Below are 16,991 nucleotides of genomic sequence, written 5' to 3' on the forward strand. Positions count from 1 at the left end.
CATTAAAGATGAGTGGAGCGATGGTCAAATTTTACATTTAACATGCATGAATGCACAAAAAGAGGCGCTTTCATAAAATGTCTTTGGATAATTTAGTCTTTGAATGACATCACAGTATTGTAGAAAAGCCCAGAGCACAGTCTGAATGAAAAATATTTTACCTGCTATCGCTCAAAATGCTATTTAGAACTGCCAACTCGGGTAACTCCTATTTTAGTAGGGTTAGAATAAGCTGTTATTGTTCAACTCGAGAGGAGGTGATTTTAAGAACACTTTCATATGATCATGAGAAAATGAATCTAGGAGTGTCAGTGTTCATCTGCTTGGAGGGACAGAATACAAGGTCAGGACTGCTCCTCCACTGCAGTATTTGATTTTTTTTTAACTCACATTGCAAGAACAGTCTAAAGTGTGGTTTAATACCGTTCAATATCACTGCATTTGATGATCTTTGAAAGTGTGCCGCGAGTCGAGACGAAAAGGTGACAGCATGAAGATTAGACATTATTCAGATGCAGGGCTCTACAATTCTGTTGTTATGACAACCGAGCACTGACTGACATGGAAGTAAAATGGCCCACGTTAGGTATTCAACTAAAAGCTTGCATGACAAGAGGAGCCTGAAGAGACTGCAACCTTCAAAAAACTTACATATGTGACTTTTCAGGTCAGTTAAATCATTAGTTTGGAAATTATTATAGTCATAAAATAGCCTGTAACCTCCGACTATCACACCTATATGAGCTTGTTGGACATTACAAAAGCATGGGCATTCAGTCAAAAGAGCACTGTGATCAGGAACTGATGTTGGACAAGAAAGCCTGGCTCGCAATCAAGTGTTCAGTGGGGTTGAGGTCAGGACTGTGCACAGGCCACTGGAGTTCCTCCACACCACACTTGTCAAACCATGTCTTTATGGACCTTGCTTTGTGCAACACAGTCATGCTGGAACAGAAAGGGGCCTTCCCCAAACTGTGGCCACAAAGTTGGAAGCATATAACTCTCTAAAATGTCTTTGTTTACTGTAGCTTTAACATTATCCTTCACTAAAATTAAGGGGCCCAAACCCTGAAAAACAGTCCCAGACCATTATCCCTCCTCAACCAAACTTTACAGTTGGCTCTATCAGTGGTGGACGAAGTACACAAACCATATACTTGAGTTAAAGTAGAGATACCCAAGGTAAAATATTGCTCCAGTAAAAGTAGAAGTTCCTCCCTTTAGACCTCCACTTGAGTAAAAGTACAAAAGTATTTGCCTTCAAATGTACTTAAGTATCAAAAGTGAAAGTACTGAAAGATTAATTATGGCTCTAATGTCCTATTATCATTTTTGTAACAAGACTCCTGCTTCATTAACTCATTTTAGGTGAAAATACTCCAGTGTCTCTCTTGGTGAACCAGCCTTTTAATAGAGTCATTAATTAGTGACGCTGATGTCTATTAAAATTATCAAAAGCACAAAACACTGAAGGCAAACAATTTCCATTAGGTAGAACTGAGTGGCTATGAAATAATCTTTTGCGAACAAGCAAAGTTTCGGTTTAAGATTTAATTGCAACTTAGTTTAAATAAAATTTAGTTTAAATTTAAACAAGTTTAAATTTAATATAAACATGTTTTAAACACAGGTTCACAAATGAGTTTTCCTTTACTATATTGCATCTGTAGGAATTTACTATAAAATGAAATAGTGTATAAATTAAGAAAAAAGACATGCCAGTCACTGCATATGTGTACATATTTCTATATTATGGTCTGTTTACACAGTTTGGTTAGAGTCAGGAGTTTCTTCCATCATTTATGTTGGAATAGACACTCGCAAAATTTTACGCTGTTGCACGTTGAACCGTGTGCTTGCACTGAGTAGGTATGTCCAACAGGTCAAAACAAGCTCAAAACAAAGTGCGCGCTGTGCCCTGATTGGTGTTCTTGCTTCACACTTCTTTGGTTTTGACGTTACGTTTTTATACACACATAAACCAAAAGGAATGACAGATTTCTCATAATGTAGTGGAGTAAAAAGTGAGATATTTGACTTTGAAATGTAGTGGAGTGAAAGTAAAAAGTCTCCCAAAATGGAAATACTTCAGTAAAGTACAGATACAGGAAAAAAGTACAGATACCGAAAAAACTACTTAAGTACAGTAACGAATGCATTCATGTAGGAAGCGTTTGCATCTGCCAAACCCAAATTCGTCCATCGGACTGCTAGATATTGAAGCGTGAGTCATCACTCCAGAAAACGTTTCCACTGCCTCCACCGTGGTGTGCTTTACACCATTCCAGCCGACGCTTGGCACTGCGCATAGTGATCTTAGGCTTGTGTGCAGCTGCTCAGCCATGGAAACCCATTTCATAAAGGTCCACACACACACGCACAGTTCTTGTGTTGATGTTGCTTCCAGAGGCAGTCTGGAACTCTGTAGTGAGTGATTCAACAGAGGATAGGTGATTTTTATGCACTACGTGCTTCAGCATTTGACATCCTCCTGCTCTGTGAGTTTATGTAGTGTACCGCTTTGTTCCTATCACAATAATAGCACTAACAGTTGACTTGGGCAGATCTAGCAGGGCAGAATCTTCACAAACTGACTTGTGGCAAAGTCACACTGTCCTATCCTATGTGCATGACGTGCCAAGTCTAAAGTCACTGAGCTCTTCAGTATGACCCATATTACGACGCTTTTTTGGGGGGACATGACAGAGCATGTTATAATTTACTTTGTAGGTTAGTGTAGAACACAGTGACAAAGCTTATAAATGGTCAAATAAAACTTCCTATACCTAATGGCCACAGAAAATGTTCACTTGGCATGTCAGTATGTAACATGGATGACAAATTATGCCTACTGGAATAAGTGTTTATAAGTATGTAAGTATTTATATCAGTTGTCATGAAGGACTTATGCAGGTGTCAAGCAGTTTTATGAATACTTCTCTACAGTGCAGTGTTATCAAACAGCCTGCTGACAAGAATGTTCTATAAAATTCTTTCACAGAGAGCTCCTCCCACCAAAAATCCAGGTAAAACTGTAAAATGCTCTGTTTATTTGTTGTTTAACATTCTTATTCTTACACATGAAGAGTCAGGAGTGCCCTGTGTTTCCACCTTTTGCACAACATTGCCATCCTATGTTCATTCATGGCAAATACAACATTCATTTCAATGTCCATGTGTATAATCTGTGTTAACCATTCTACAAGTGTTAAATCTAAAGTGTTACACACCAATGCTGGGAGGTTTACGGTGTTGAATTATGTGTCTAAAGCAGATTTCTTTTCTAAGTGTGACTCTGCAGCTCGGCCACTCTTCTCTTGCTCACTCAAAGGCTGCTGACTCAAAGGCTGTATGTGGTCATCTTCTCCCTAGACACAAGCACATTTTAAACAAATAGCCAAAATTTCTGCAAACTTTGCATTGCCAAAGCTTCTGAACGGGGAAAATTACTGTCCAGTTACTGTAACTGTGGTTAGTATTTTAGTTTTCACAATTCTCCCCTTAGCCTTAATGTAGTTGTTCAGCCAAGACATGCTTGCTGTCTAAAGTCTGATAACTTCCTGGTGTGTTTTCTGACACTGTGACATAAATATAAAAAATCTATAAAAATCCCTGGTGCCATTTTTTTAACATCGTTAACATTTCCTAGTTTGACCCCTTCGAAACATCTGTAGTTCCAGCCTGAAGCCCAGCTGCTCACGCGCTGTATGTTGCAGTGCCTGACTCTGTGACTGCAGTCATCTCATTCAAATACAGCTTTTAAATAGCATGAAGTTCCATTGATGGCTCGATTGATAAAAACACTTATTTGCAACGCCATAAATTTGTTTATTACTGAGGGACGCAGAGTCCTAAGTAAGCAAAAGGTCGTGCTGATCCCAGCGATACCAGTAATGTTAGCACTGGGACTGCTTTTGGCAGAGAACTATAGATAAACCAACAACCCGCAAACTTACAAAATGAACAAGAAGGAGAAAAGATGCAGGTCCCTTCGAAGCATGAGAGAAGAGTTGAAACATGCTACCGTTGCTCCTTTACTGGGCGCTGGTGCGTAAAAATTGGTAACAGTGCTCAGCTTATTTTCATGTTCAGGTTCATGTCCTGCATTCACATGGTCAAAATAATGTTACTGAATTACTGAAAGTAAGAAATACATTCTGATGAAGGTTATTTTGTCTAATCACACAGCTATGACAAAATGCACTGCTTTTGAAATGGAAAAAAAATCTGGGCTAAAAAAATGTGTTCGATTTGTTTGATTATTCATGATTAACTACCCAATAATGTGGTTAATCACAGTTAATGATTTTAACCGTTTGACAGCCTTAATAAAAATGGACAGAATTATGGACATCAAAATAACTTCTATTACTGTTTTAGCTATGCGATTTCCTTTTGCCATTTGTATAGATAACAGTATGTCATGTAGTGTCTGAACCCATATGAGCAAGTCTATCTGACATCAGTGAACAACTTGATACATTGTCTTTTTCTTATGACAAATTATGAAGATAATAAGACATAATGCAGATAATTTTGCTTGTTTCATGACATAATGCTTGTAACAAGCAAAATGATCTGCCAGTAGAATAAGACAATCTTACTAGATAAAATGACCTGAAACAGGTAAAAATGTCTACAAAAATAAAACAATCATAATATTCATACAACAATCGCTAAACGAGAACTATTGAAGAGCCGATTCCCTACATTTTACTTTTCCACTTGTGACACTTTTATGGGTTTAAGAACCAAATTCGTGACGCATTATTATATGACCACTTTTCCAGCCTCTCTTAATTCCTTAGAAGCAACCAAATGACACCTTTAGGACTGATATACATAAATGATCTCTGTTCTAAGTGACTGCGCTGTATTGTGCCTCATTCAAAAAGCAGTCTGTGCTGAAACACTCCCCATAACTTCAGCATGAAAGGGTGGGGCTTAACTGCTGTAAACTACACAGGCATTTGTATATGTGTTTGTGTGTTTTGAAGCTTACTTTTCATGTATTAGCTGTATGGATGGGGGAATTGAACTGTACGTTCTGAAACAAATTTAACATACATCTAACTGTACATTTTCAATGCACAGCTTTCAAAACAAGGGAGAAAAATGTGCTTTTCCATGATATGAGCCCTTAATATTTGGCATAAGTGCAATATTATATAGGTTTCCAGTACTTCTTAGCTCCATTAGCTCCAGCTCAAAACTAAAGAGGCAAACTTCAGACACCAAACATGTCTTGGCTGATTGAAAACATATATTTGTATATATTGTATATGCTGTATTCTGTATATACTTGATTTTCTAGACTATCCTTACTGCTGAAGACAACTTTAAAAGCTTCACACACACCTGTGATGTCCTGCAGGGCCCAAGCTGGAGTTAAAGAGAAGCGTTCCGGTCGAGGGCTGGCTGAGAGAGCTCCAGTGGTTCGATAATATAGTACAGGCACCCTGAAAGACTTGTCCTCTGGCTGACAGACTGCTGTCTGGCATCCATGCCAAAGGCTGAAGAGTCAAGGCTAGGAATCGGATGGCAGGCAGTGTTGATGGAAGCGTTCTCCGCCTCTTCTAGCTGTACACCCCCAAAGAACGTCATGGATCCGAGTATGGCCTGGGTGAGCTCTGGGCTGAAGGAACTGGAAGACTGCTCTGGTGCAGTTTGGGGGGCTGAGGAAGGATGAGGTGTTCTGAACTGTTGCCACTCTACCACCTTTTTCTGTGCAGCTGCTTGGAGAAAAAACAAAAGATGTAAATGGTAATGAATTCAATATGAGCTCTAGTGAGAATATCTCAATATTATAAAGATACTTTTACCTTGAACACTGTTTGAACTTGGCAAGCTTCGGGTCGCTGATTCTGAGGCTGAATACTGTCTTTCTGTGATTTCACCTTTGCCACTGTGGCTTTGTTCCATATTATAAGAATTCTCATCACCGAGTGCAGGCCGGAAGGTATGTGAGTACTTCTTTGTGAACTTGCTGATGGATGAATCACAGGAGTTAAAGCTCTGCTCAGGAGAATGTTCAGTCAGATTTCCAAATACTACAGAAGGTAATTCTGCATCCTTTTGTAAAGACTGTCCTTGGCACCTGGACACACTCATAGCAGCATGTCTTGCACGTCGCTCAAGTACTTTTTTCCATTTTAGAAATTCAGGGCAGCTTTTTGGTCTTGGCGTATCTGGTTTTCGGAATGGTGTCCGCATCCTCCGAGCGCAATTATCCCCTGGAGTGAGGTTAATGGTCTTCAAATTTTCCTGGCTTGCAGAACTTGGCCATTTGAAAGTGCTCAGCGTTGCTTTGGAAGCAGGGAGCTTCTCTGATCTTGTCGGTGATGCCGTCTTAAACTGGGCTTGAGGGTGAGCCTGCAATCTTGTTTCCGTCTGTGAAGGACTGTTTGAAGCTGTCTGGCAGACACGTTTGATGCCCTTTTTTCTCAGATGAGGGTCTTTAGGTCTCCCGGTTTTTCTCTGGACAGGCTTCGGTGAAGGAATCATCTCGGAAGCTGACTGAAGAGGACGTGATACTTTTGGGGACAAATCGGACTTATCGGATTGGCGTTTCCTCCTCAATTCAAGGTCCCCAGAGGTCTTAACCTGCACCTTGTACTTGGTCAAAGCAGAACTTTTTGGATGTCTTACCGATCTCTTCTTGCATTTACAGGTGTCAGGAGTGCTTGGCAGTCTCGATTGGCTTGGGGGGGATACAGTAGACTCTGACCTGCTAGTTTTATCAGAGATTTGAGTGGTTGATGCACATGGTGAATCACCAGGGTTGGGTGAGTCTTTGAAATGCACTCTTTTCAGAGTTCTTGGAGATTTTGAAGTCTTGTGTGTAGGAGAAAATGTACCTAAACTGGTATTAATATCAAGGAAACTGAAATCTGCCAATGTACAACTTGCTGCTTCTGACTTCTTCTGTTCTTTCAAGCCTGAAACACTGTTGTCATTTGCATATTTCTTTAAAAAAGGAATTCTTGCTCGAGCAGATTTTATGTTGGTTGAGGGCGCACCCTGAGGGGAGGTTAAAGTGTCTGAGGCTGGGCAGCTCAGAGTGCCAGGGCTACTGGAGGACATACAGCGGGCACACAATGGCGTGGCATTGGCACTGCACTCAGAAACAGGGGAGTCTGAGCTGCTGCTGTCCAGCTGGCGACGCCACAACTTGCGACTGGTCTTTCGCGACGACTTCTTTGTCGCGGGAAGACCCCGGGCTGTCAACAAGCTCTTCTTTCTTTTCTCTCTCCGATAGGTTAAACCCAGGTGATCAAAGCATTCTGATGTGCCTGCATCAAATAGAGTACATCACTTGTTGAGACAACCCTGAACACTAAAAGAGAGACAGTGTACCAACAAGGACAGTTAGCTGAAAACAAACCAACAAAATCAACCAATCCAATTGAATAAATACACTGAAGTTTCTGAATATGAAAGCCCTTGCGTGGTTTGAAAGTGAATGTTTGAATTGACTAACCTTTAACAGCAGAGGAATCTGCAGAAGACTGAGTCATCTGATTTAAAATAAAAGATGGACAAATATTCAGTCTGGATTCACAGACACGACTTAACTAAATGTAATTAAAATATCTATAACAAACAGCACCTTATTCAGTTTTGTTCACTGGCAAAGAAGACATGCGCATTCACACATTGTTGTGCTGAACCCAAGGACTGGAAATTAAGATTCAGTGTCGCTTTAATTCAATATTTTCAATCGTTTTATATGAAAAATACAGATATCTGACAATATGTTTGGTCCCCACATACGGCCCCAAATGACATGATATTAATTTATTTTAATATTAAATAATTTAATACATACATGACATGGATCATATTATTCTACAATGCATTTTCAATGCATCTAAAGTAAAATTCATTTTAGCCATTTATGCCTCCCAAAGTCTAAGAATGCCAGGTACCCTATTTTGTGGATTAAGTAACCAATTAAAAAAAGGTCATGTATTTATATAAAGTCCTAAATTCAATAGTTTGTCATATCTATATGTTTGAAACCTGATTCCACTTGTTTAATCGGTTGGTTAGTTCAAACAACTGATTAGTTATTTATGAGGTCAGCTCATGCCTTGTTGGAATGAATACCTGCGGCCACAACGTCAGTTTGTGGAGATTTAAGATTTGTGACACCTGCTTTACATCATAACATGTTTGAATTGCAAAACTTTTGTCCATAATTGTCTGCTCAAACGTCTGGCAGCACAACAAAGGATGTTTTAGATGCTTTGAAGAAAGAATGGGCAGGGTATTACATCATAAAGACCCCAAGTGAACTTCATGGAGCCGTGCCAAGCCCTTTCACAAATGTCAAAAAAATATCATGGTTAGGTCGATTCAGTTCACCAAGTCAGGTGGTGTGACTGCAGGAATTAATGTTTATTCATCTGAAAACAAATGTGCATATAAACTTGGGTTAAAGAACAAAGGTTTATACGGGAACAAAGGTTTATATGGGAGTCCAACTACAAAGGCTAGTTTAAACACATTTTTAAGTAGTGGGAAATAACTTTAAAATTTAATGTTTCTTTTATTATATATTAATATATTAATGTGTGCTTGCACCAACTGGTATTTTCAACAATTAAAAAAATTTAGTGTTTTAACTTTAAAAGGCTGCCTTAAAAGTATGAGTTAACTAAACTTTAAATAATAAGACACAGATTCTTGTTCTGCAACCTACTATTACAGTTCAATTAACCCCTTAAATGGCCAGTACAAAGTTTTATTACACATTTCTATAAACTAAAGAATAGCTCAACCAGTTTGCACTGAAGTCCCTGTAGTTACTGAATAATAAGCCTTAGTGTGTAATAAGCCTGGGATTTTAAGGGGTTAAAGAGTTAAAAACTATATTTGACAGTGTGGGTGAAAATGAATTCAAACCATAAAAAAAGCTATGAAACAAACATGAATACACTGAATACATTCTTGTACAATAATACATGTCATATCCTTTATGGATTTTTTCAAATTCTAATTTTGAAAGCCATATTTATCCTTGACCTGATACTGATGTATTTAACTCTTTAGAAGAGTATGTGTAATTTGAAACCTGTCTGAAGAGTTTTTTCCTTCTAATAAAAGTGAAACGTAATTAATTTATTTGTCCTAGTGCAGACCTTCTGAGTTAGAATCACATTATAAACAGCAGTGTACTGGCACACCTACCAAGTAATTTATTTAGACAATATTACAGTAATTTGACATAATGAATATAATTTGACATAATCAACATCAGTTTCAATTGTGCAAGGAAACAGATGGACTACAGTCTGTTACTGAAGAAACAACGTGCACCTATATGGTAAGTGGAGCTGGTAAAATGGACAAAGAGTGGACATACAAGGTAAGTGTACCTAATAAAGTGGCCAGTGAGTGTATATGCCTCTTTCTACTAAGCACCTCTTTCTACTTTCTGCTTAACATCATACTTTTCCATATGTGCCGAGCCTGGAGTGCCCCTTGCACTGCACTTTTGGTGTTTTCCCAGCGCCAAACATATCTGACTTCACTCCTGGGGCTAATTAACAAGCTTAAAATGAGTGCACTGGAGTTTGGACCGTGCTGTGCGGTGAAGGGGTACTCAAAGGCTGTTTTAATTCATTTAAACTTTGCCTACCAACCTTGGAGCCTTGCTGGTCTAATCTCTGGGCTTGCTTCCTCTCATTGTGAAGGGCCTGGTTCCACTCTAATTGCTTCAGGTAACGGGGGGTCCGGTACACATGGGTGGCCCGCCGGGTACGGCCGGGAGTGACAGGTGGAGGAGAAGGGGAGGACTCTGAGCTGGAGGTGCACAGCTGCAGGGACCTGACTGAGCGAGCTAAGGAGCATGTGCTGCCCCCTACATATGCCTCCTCCTGTTGTTTTAACTGTGCTTTAGTGTCTTGGGGCCTTGGTTTTAGGGGTCTAGGGCTGGGAACCCTTAAGGCTCTGTTCAAACGCCTCCACTGAGGTAGTTTCCACAACCATTTTGGTTTTATCTTCCACTTGTGACGCTCTGTTTCTAAACAGGTGAAGCTTCTCTTTCTCGCTTGAGCCCCTTTGCGTTTGGGTTGTGGAGGTCTCTCTCTGGTGGGAAGGGTTTGAGAAAGTCTGCCTTGGTGGTTATGATTTGTCTCCTTGCTTTTCCCTGGCGTATTAGATGTAATTGTCGTCTTAGCAGACAGGTCATAATTTTTTTGTGCTTTCCTCACTGGTGAATGCGCGTTTCCATTTGCAGCCCCTGATAAGAGAGCTGAGCAGAGAGATAAGCGACCTTCAGTGTAGTGTAGTGGAATGATTCATTTTCCGTATTAAAAATGAATAATGTTACCCTAACCAAATTAAAAACTTAACAGGTCAGTATTTCTTGCAAATTACAGAGGCTAGAAAGTCCACAACCTAATACCAGTGCTGAAGAGCATTAGCTAACACACAAAGTGCCACCTTTTTTAAAGTAAGTCAGGCTGGCTTTGCACATTGAAACCTTCATGCAACTAGCTGAAGTTGCCTGCAACATAATTTCCATGCAATTTGACAGTTACACAAGGCAATTCGCAAACAAAGTTGCATGCAATATATTTGATTTCTCCACGTTAGCCAAAACAGCAGCTTGCATTTTGATACTGTTTTTCATTCTCGCTTTATAAAGTCATCTGCGAGGTGTAACGAACATATATGCAGCATTTTCATATTTTCCCAGCTGTCACTGCCATTCTTTTTTCTATATCTATCTTTAATATATTTATCTTTTGATTTATCTTTATTACATATTTGTGTTGTTTAGTGCATGTTCAGCTTTTAAGCACATCTCAGTCTCCCCTTATGTAATCATTTTCATCCTTTAAATTCCAAACCAATCTGAGCTCTGTGTAAAATTAGGGGGCGTCAAAAAATTCATACTGCAAAACATATCGGGTTTGGAACATGTTAGTTAACTATAGGGTGATTAGCATCGATTTTCCAAATGTAATTCATTTTTCCCATTAAGAAAAATTTCTTAAATTCCTAATATGGTCATGATGTCAACCACAGAACGGTGACATGACCTCTGAGGTCTATTTGGTTGCAGGCAGACCTAAAAATAAAACTACTCTAATATGATGCTAGAGCTCTACAACTTTAGAGATTTTAGTAACTGAAGTAAACTGATGAACAGAGCTGTCACAAAGCTGTATAGCACCTAGACTTAAGCCTTGCAGATCTAAAAAGAAAAAATCTATATATAAATAGGTCATCACAGTACATTTGGTAGTATATTCTTGTTGCCAGGAAACTTGAGACACTGAATAAATTTCCAAAAAAAACCTTCTGCTGTACATTCTGTAATATTCTAATCCACAGAGTGGAAGATATTGAGACATAATAAATGAAGAAGATTGCAAGCCAGCAAGAACTGTCAAATATGGTAGTTAAGTTGCAGTTTTAGTCTACAGTTTGAGTTGCTGGTGTTGTTATATAATAGAGTTAAAACGTAATAGTAGTGTTACTTGCACGCAATGCCATTTCAGTGCACATCATAGTGTGACTGCCAAATGATCTCGTAATTCAGAAGATCCAGTCATGTTCGGGGGGGAACATCCATACAGCATAAGCATATTGGGTTTGGAACATAATTAGCACAGTGATTAAAAGCTATTTTCCAAAAGTGATTCATTTTTCCAATCAAGAAAAACTGCTAAAACCCGGACTTCCTAATATGGTCATGACGTCAACTACTAAACAGGGCACAACAGGGATTTATCTGGTTTCAAATATGATGCTAGAGCTCTACAGCTTTATTGGTTTCAAATAATTATTCATGCATTCAATGCTGGTTTAAACTGATCTTTGCTGGTTTATACTGGTCTGGTGCTGGTTTAGCTTTACACCGAGCATGGTCATACTGGTTGACCAGCATACCAGCATCCAAAGCACAACATATCGCCAAAGAAAAACGTTTCTCCAAAATGGTAACTTCACAAGTGAGGGCAAAAACATTCTTAAATTTTAATGTAAGTGAATGTTTTATTACAAGTGATTTGGGAGAATTTCTATTGGTCCATTCATCATGAAATTTCCCCACAACGTAAAGGACAGCTGCCCTGTTCCAATAATGTAAAAAATTAAAAATCAACAAAAATGGAGATACATGTTTTTCTTTGCTCAGTTTAACTTCCATTGCTGTTGACCAGCAAACAACAAGCTGGTTTTGCTGGTGACCCGCCATGTTGGCAAACAGTGTAGCAGTGTGAGCTGTAAAAAATAAGATATTTTAGTAAATTTTGTAAACGGATGAACAGAGCTGCATCAAAGCAGTCTTAGACTGAAGTTAATATTTACAAGAAAATTGCCTTGCAGATCTAATAAAGAAAAAAAAAAAACTATAAATGGTCAATACAGTATTATTGGAACTATATTCTTTATGTTGGCAGGAAGCTTAAGACACTGAATAAACATCTAAAAATACCTTCTGGTGTAAATTATATTGTATAATGTTCTTATATACAGTGAAATATTGTGAAATAAAACATTAATAATTAAAATGAATTGATTTAAAATACGTTGAACAGTTGTGTAGGTAGAAAATGACTAACTTGACGGCTAAACTAGCTAACAAACAGCATAAACAGTAAAGTTAACGTTACTTACTCGGTTATTTTGGCCACCAAACCTACCTGCTGGTGCTCTTCTCTCAGCTTTGTCTGTAAGTTTTATCGTCTGAGGAAGTCGTTGCTTCGTCCTCATTTTGCTGGTCGCTTTAAAACAGGTTTTTGAGCCGAACTAGCCTGTCTGTGTCGGGAATGTTTCAGAAACAGCCTCAACTGACCGAGTGGATTTTTAAAAAATGCCTTGAACGCGTTTTGTTTCCGTTCAGTCCGGCGTTCAGCAGCCTCTTTTAAACTGCAGCTCTCCGACGGAGAGAGTTCCATCAGTAAATTAGCCCGAGGCTAACAGCTCAGCGGCTACTGCTGACAACTTTATCTCAACATTTTCAGTTAAACGCTCGACAGCAAGGGTTTCAGCCACTCATGAGCCTAAATATGCGGTATATATGCTGCCATTTCTAATGAATAACATTCTCAACCGTTTATAAAACGATTTTTCCCCCTACTGAGCGCTGTTCATTAAAGGGGAATTCCACCAGTATTTCAAACCGTGTACATTCAACGGTTGGGATGTAAACAAGGTCATTCGAGGCGTTTTGTTGTGTTTTGTAGTGGTTCTCTGTAGAGAAACGTACAAACTGAGATTTCTTTACAGTGATGGTGACAGGAACCATTTTATTTACTACCCAAACAAACAATGAACCTACATGTTTTTATTGTCCACGTAATAAATGATGATGAAATAGTGGGTAAACCTGAAAAAGTATCTTTTCTTTGGGTACTATGTTGTCTTGCAATGCCCTCCATGTACCTCACTGACATGAATATATTCTAAAAAATATGATTTAGGCTAAAACCTATTGTCTCTAAACTATGGTAAAACAGACCAGTTTAGATGAGCATGGAATAAATGCTGGTCTAGTGCCGGTCTGGTACTAGTTTAGTTCGTCACCCAGCATGACCAGCATACCAGCATGTTAAACACATCATATGCTGGTTTTGCTGGTGATCAACATACTAACCAGTTGAAATCCCAGGCTTATTACATACTAAGGCTTATTGTAACTACAGCCATGTAAGGGGGTAACTTCTATTGTTGCTGACCAGCATACCAGCATGCAAAACCGTATGGTGGTCTATGCAGGGTAAGCCGATCATTACCTGATCATTGAAGTGGTCATGGAAACAGCGTAGTCCGATTTCTTACATTGCATTAAAGGCCTAGAAAGGCCTACTATAGATTAAGAAATCTAATAAAAAGAGCTGGATTTTAGCTCAGTAATTGAGTTTTTCAGTGCATGTATACCCTTACTCTGATTTCTTTCATTTTTTTTCTGTCTGCACGTGCAAAAACAGGCTGCTGTCCCATAGTGGTTAAAACAGCACCCGTGAGATGGCAACAAAGAACTTTTTGGAGCAATGCTGAAACCAACTACATGCTTGACAAAATGAAGAATTTGAAGATTCTTTATCCTCTAGATGATGTATGTATCATATTGTATAATATTATCCATTAAAGTAACCTGATGTTAAAAAAAAAAAAGTCATGGCAGGGCATTTGAGTTGTATGTCATGTTTGCGTCATGTCTTATTCTGTGAGTTTGTTGGTGGATTGCAAAGCCACAATCCAATTATTGCCTGACTCAAGTAGATCTAGACTGGGTTGCACTGGTTTTTCCTAAGTTTATACTTAAGTTTGGGCATAAAGTGTTTACTAAGTCCTTAACACTAATTAGTTTCAAACTATCCTTTTACTACATTTGGTTACACCACAAATCTGTAAGTCATGTCTTAATTAGTAACAACTAATGTGTTCTTTGCTTTAACATGACCATAACATGTTCAGAACCAGTCAGTAAACTTGCTGCCATGGAAACATGACGGCAGCCAGCTCTGACTTTTTCCATGGAACAAAATATCCAGTATAGAACAGAACGATGTGTACAAGTTAACCTGAATAAAACTATTACTTATAGTCACTGTCTGTTTATTCTTTAATATTTCCCTAAGACAACCACATATGCAGCTTTTTAATTAATGGTTTCTGGCTGACCGACACAACAGCAGCCTCATTTTAGATGTTTGGGCAGCTGCTGAGTCTCGCTGAGTTGGAGCTGTGAGTGCTTCGTGCTAAGAGTTAAAACCAGGCCGATCATTAGAGCTGTGAGTAAAATCACAGCGTATAGTGTTTGGAATTTTTAGCTTAGTTAACCAAAAAAGTCATATTTTGGTCTTTTTTCTGCTTTCTATGTGGTTTCTGATGGTTTCCCTAACACTTACACCTGCTGAGGGGGAGGTGTAAATATTTAGTAACTGCTAAGCTCAACGTTAAAAATAGTTTGTGCAGTGAAACTTGTTCTGGTTTAGTAATGCATTAACCTGAACTTGGTAAACACCTGTGTTATAACTAGCCACATACACAGCTGGTGCAACTGGCCACAGCAGTTTTCCTGTTATCTGATTACCCAGGTTCATGCATGAATTACTGGCAAAATCTGATTTTCTGCAGTTATCAGATTTTTAAGATTGTGTTACAACTCTCTGTAGTATCTTTTAGACTCAGATGTCTGGTATCACCATGGCTGTGATTAACATATTTAGTTTTTCCCCATAAAGAAAAACTGCTTAAACCTAGGCTTCCTAATATGGTCATGGCGTCGACTACAGAACGATGACACGACCTCAGAGGTCTATTTGGTTGCAGGTAGACCTAAAATAAAATGATTCTAATATGATGCTAGTGCTCTACAACTGTACAGATTTCAAAAGCTGTAAAAAATGAGTAGTAAACTTTTAGTAAACTTAAATTAGCTGTAACAAAGCTGTGTAACTTTTAGAATGAAGTTAGCAAGAAAATTGCCTTGCAGATCTAAAAAGAGAAAAACTATAAAAGGTCATCACAATATATTTGGTAGTATATTCTTGTTGCCAGGAAACTTGAGACACTAAATAAACTTAAAAATAAATTAAAAAATCTTCTGGTGTAACTTATATTCTATCAAATTCTACCCCACACAGTGGAATATTATGAAATAAAATATTAAAGACAAAAATGATGTGATTTCAAATGTTTTGAAAAGTTGTGTGGGTTGAAATCTGACTAATCTTACAGTTAAAAAGCAAACAACCTAAAGTTACTTACTCAGTTGGTAATTTTGGTCTTGTGTTCACCTACCTGCTGATGTTCTTCTCTAACTCATTTGTCTAGAGTGGAGCATTTCATATCAGACCACTCTGAATTATTTTGTTTACATCTTTTGACTGAATAGGTCTTGAATTCATCTTACGACTGAATTGTGCAGAAATTTTGAAAAGTTGGTGGAATTCCCCTTCAAGCCATGTAAAGTTGAAACTTTGGCAATTCCCACGATGCTCTTGCATTTTTTTTATTTTTTTGGGGGGATTTTCTAAGTTTAGTAAGGAAGGAAAGCGTACCTTTCTTTTCCATATGAACATTCTCCCTCAGCTTTCAAGGGAAATAAGCTCAAGCATCCAGTTGAAGTATTAACCTCTTTTATTATTGATATAAATGTAGTTATTGTGCTGGTGTTGAATTTTGACAGCTTCTCTCTGGGCCGCAGTCATTTGGTTTTTAACAAGCCTGAATGTGGCAGAATCTCAATTATAAGCAGTTTAAACTGTTAATATCAACCTGTTGCTGCACATGAAATACCAGCATTGACAGATGATTGGCTAACACCTGCCATGCCTTATGCCTTTATGTCTGATCGGACATTTTCTGCAATATAGCCTGTAGTTCTAAGCCATTAACCAATGGCTGTGTGAAGCTGAATAACATAAATTAGCATTAGTATCATAAAATAGCAATGATATATTTTCTTCCACAGTAAAAATAAGGACACACAGTGCCTTTGACATGAAGCAACCCTCTTAAGACTGATTTAGACTTCTGCAAAGATGTGTGTAAACGTATCTGTGTCAAGATGCTGATAAGAGGTTAATGGGTACGCGTAGCTGGACAACACACACACACCTCCAAACTACACGTTGTGTGAATCTGTGGGGCTGTGCGCCAAGCAAACGTTGATGTGTAGCACTGGGGGCGTGACCAGAACATACTCGACTAGCGCAAAATAAAAATGGAGCAGTTCAAGCATCAACTAGCAGAAGATACACGACACTACAAACATTTATAAGAATTAGTATTTATACTTGGAGAGAGAGACTTTACTCTTTGTTGTCTATACATTCATGTTTGGACACTGCCCCCTAGTGCACACATTCACATTATGAATAAGTGCTATGCTGGCAGTAGTAATGTGTAAAATACGGGTTAAATTGGTAAACTGTTTGTAATTCTTCTTAAGACATTAGTCATAACCTTTGTACCTGTATGCCGCAAATATAGACTAACATTAACCCATTTAGCTGAATGTCTGA

This window comes from Colossoma macropomum, unplaced genomic scaffold (assembly GCF_904425465.1).
Source record: "Colossoma macropomum unplaced genomic scaffold, Colossoma_macropomum, whole genome shotgun sequence".
In the NCBI taxonomy this organism is placed as follows: domain Eukaryota; kingdom Metazoa; phylum Chordata; class Actinopteri; order Characiformes; family Serrasalmidae; genus Colossoma; species Colossoma macropomum.